This window comes from Rhineura floridana, chromosome 14, assembly GCF_030035675.1.
Source record: "Rhineura floridana isolate rRhiFlo1 chromosome 14, rRhiFlo1.hap2, whole genome shotgun sequence".
NCBI classification, from domain to species: domain Eukaryota; kingdom Metazoa; phylum Chordata; class Lepidosauria; order Squamata; family Rhineuridae; genus Rhineura; species Rhineura floridana.
In genome coordinates this window covers 5,480,560-5,484,241 of record NC_084493.1, presented here as the reverse complement: position 1 = coordinate 5,484,241, position 3,682 = coordinate 5,480,560, and the positions used below count along the sequence as shown (strand labels likewise).

Sequence of the window (3,682 nt, the reverse complement as noted above, 5' to 3'; positions counted from 1 at the left end):
AATGGCTGAATGTATAAAAGGAAGAGTGAGAGTGGAATCTGGGGGGAGAAGAGAACTGAGTGGGTTGCTTGGTGGGGTTTAGAGAGTTGTTTGACAGGAGAGAGTGGAGAAGGAGGGAGGTGGAGTTCAGATTAGTATTGAGTAAAACCATATGCTTATGTGTCTTAAGAAGAAATCTTGTTAATCTTGTTAGCTTTGTTATCTGTAATAAATACTTAATTTGGTTTACCAAAGGCCTGATCCTTGGCTGGGGTTTCACAGACCAGAAGGGAGGGTAAGGTAATGACCAAGGCTGAAGGGGAACTGTAACAAATGGTGGCAGCGGTGAAGAGAATAACAATACCAGTATTCAGAGTCTCTGGGAATACTAGTATTGGGACATTACTGGTGGTTGCCTAGCAGGGGGATCTGTTGAGATCTGTGCTAGAGCGGATAGGTAAATCATAAGAGAGTGCAGTCTGGACTGGTGGAGTCCCTGGTGGTGCCTAGAGACAGGCAGTAACCACGAGCAGGTAGGAACCTGACAGGAAGAGCCAGGGAAGGACGCCTCACAGACCACAACTCCCATCATCCTCAGCCAGCATTGCCAATGGTCAGGAAAGATGGGAATTGTGGTCCAACAACATCTGGTGGCCCACTAGTTGGGAAACGCTGGTATAGACAATGCAGAGCTAGATGAACCAATGGTCTGACTTGGTATGAGGCAGCTTCCTATGTTCTTGAGCTACAAGGAGGCCACCAACATAAAAGGAGTCTTACGGCCATACTACCCTGAACACGCCTGATCTCGTCTGATCTCAGAAGCTAAGCAGGGTCAGGCCTGGTTGGTACTTGGATGGGAGACTGCCTGGGAATACCAGGTGCCATAGGCTTAGAGGAAGGCAATGGTAAACCACCTCTGAATACCTCTTACTATGAAAACCCTATGAATATATCCAAAAAAGATCCATAGGGTCACCATAAGTCATAATCGACTAGAAGGCATATAACAAGAAGAAGCCTTAAAAAGCATACATGGGTTGTACTGAGCTGCACTTCAGCTAGTACTGTGCCAAAATCTGTTCCCCAGTTTCTCAATGGTTTTCTTCCCTGGCAAAAGAAGGTTCCATTTTTCTGCCTCATTCTCAGTGCACTTGAGAATTTCTTTGGAATTTTGGTGGGTGCGGAGTTTTGAACGAACCACTGTGATGGGGCCACACATGATGTGTGTATGTGTGTTTCTTTCCAGTAAACATTTGTCCAGCCTCCCTGCAGCCTCCCCAACTGTCTGCACTTCCTGAACATGGGGTGAATTACCTCATGATCACCCAGATATGGTGGGCTAATTGCTCCATAGCTTGCACATGCTGTAATTTTATGCATCAGTTTATGAAAGCAGAGCCCACTGCTGGCTAGGGATGGAAAGTTCTGTCAATTTTGTCTCTCCCAGTTTCTCATTTTTCCAATTGTAAATCCAGTTTCTCCACATTTTTACAACAATTTGCGAATCCTCATGAAAATTCTCCAGCACTTTACCGTGAATTTCTCCTAATAAACACATATTTGAAAGCAATTTCTCATCATATAATGCCTTGTTTACTTGTTATTTTCTCTCGTATATTCATTTTTATGCATACTTTACCCTAAGATATACATTTTTGTAAACATGGTTTGGTTGGCAAACTGCATTGCAAAATTCAAAAAAGTGTGAATTTTGAAGAAAGGTTGTGTTTTTGTGTCTTTGTTTCAGAAAGTGGATATATGATAAATTCAGCTTGAAATGAGAACTGAATTGAAATTCTTGTCCATCCCCACTCCTGGCCAACAGAGAATCAAGCAGCTACTATCATCAGAAGTATCACATCTTGTGATAGGACAGTTGCATTATGACCATTGATTATAGAGTAAGCATAGTTTTATCTTCTCCAAAACTAGGGTTGGCACTAACAGCAGCCATGTAATCTGCTATGATGCATTTACTTGCCATTTCTTTGGATGGCAGGATGCTTATATTGACTGCTCTTACTTTGAGATGTAAATTAGGGTACATTCAGTTAGCACTGTATTCTGTTTTTCCAATGTTTCCTTACCTGTTAATTGCCATGTTTTATGTGATCTTTCACACGATGTAAAAGCCACTTCAGGAAATCTAGTTTAATCAAGTGGACATTTAGCACTCATTCCTGTCTTAATTGCATCCAGGGGAAAAAAAATATGTTTGCAATCCTGTTAACTTGGAAAATTTGCAGGAGTTTGGCATTTAATTTTTCCTACAGTTTTCTTGAGATTACACCACCATTCACGTAACAAAATTTGGAGTGGTGTTCTGACATACAGAAGCATGCATGTGAATAAAGGGTGGAGGGGGCTGACATGTCAGATGATGTCCAAAGTTGTTGTGTCATACCACACACTCACTAGTGTGAATGAAATTTAGTGCGACATGGTGGTGTATTGAGGAAAAAACTGTTTCATAACATGACAGCTACTGCAGTTTGAAAGGAATATTAGAAATCAGAAGTACTCATATTACAATCAGTCTTAATCTGGTTTCCCATTTGAAATATCTAAATGTTTCTTATATAAACTAGGGATGGCTGAATCTGTCAATTTTGGTTTCCCTCATTTTCACAATCTGAAGTTCAATTCACCACATTTCCACATCAGTTTGTGATTTATTTATTGTAAAAAAAAGTCCTTATGAAAACTCATCAGCATTCCTTCTAATATAGTCATAAGCAATTTCCCCTAATATAATATATTTTATTGTGTGTCCTTTTCACCATTGCATGTATTTTTAGAAAATAAAGTATTTTGTACAGCTATGCTTTCTTGTACACATTTGTTTGCTCAGACGACTGCATTGTAGAATCTGGGGAAGTGAAAATTTGGAAGGATAATAGTGTTTTGGTTCACATATTGTTCTGGGAAGCGTGTATTAGCTATGTTTGTATTACAATGTGAACCAATTCCATTTTCTCCCCAGTCCCTATATATAACAAAAGAAGCTAGTTGCATTCTGTTACCCTTCTTGTTCATTTGGCACAAAATACGTTACTACTCTAGAAGGTGAAGTGGGGAGGTGTAGTGCAGACACCAAGCATTTGATGGGGGAGAAGGAAATGCAGCATCCCAGAATCCTTTATTTATGACCACCTCCCTTTGGGCAATGCCAAGGGACATGGAATCCATCCACATGAAAGGTTGTGTCACTGGAACATTCCCATTTGTTGTGGACAGTGGAAAGAAAGAGCAGGAAATGGCATCTCATCCTCCGTCTCACTCAAATGCCCCCCTCATTACTCTCCCTGAACTCCCCAGATTTGTTTATATGTTGGGTGACAAGACACAAACCAGAAATGAGAATGGTGGAGAGAAAGAAAGGGAGGGGATGGGGTCAATCTGGCCATGAACAGGAATCTTTGGAAGCAGCTTGCTCTAATTTTGAGAGCACATATTTGGCTGCTCACAACAGGCCCCCCGCCCTCAGCCCTTGTCGTGGGTAGATGCCAAGGGCCTGATTCATCTTGACATGACAGTCTTGGTCTCCCTCGCTGCCAAACATTCACTTTGTAGAATGTGTGTGAGAAAGCCCATTTCATGTAGACATCATGGCAATATTCACACACACCCTCTCCTCCAAAAGAGTTTTTTTTTCCTATAAAAAACTTTTGCACTTTACAACAGAACAATTGTAGGATTT

At 41.1% G+C, this 3,682-nt stretch overlaps 1 non-coding gene across 1 annotated transcript; it reads left to right on the top strand.

Annotated features, from left to right (window-relative positions):
* The first annotated feature begins 753 nt into the window (after positions 1-753).
* LOC133370097 (5S ribosomal RNA) lies at positions 754-872 on the top strand. Its single transcript, XR_009759069.1, has one exon. It is a non-coding gene; the product is annotated as a 5S ribosomal RNA (ribosomal RNA).
* The last annotated feature ends 2,810 nt before the right edge of the window (positions 873-3,682 follow it).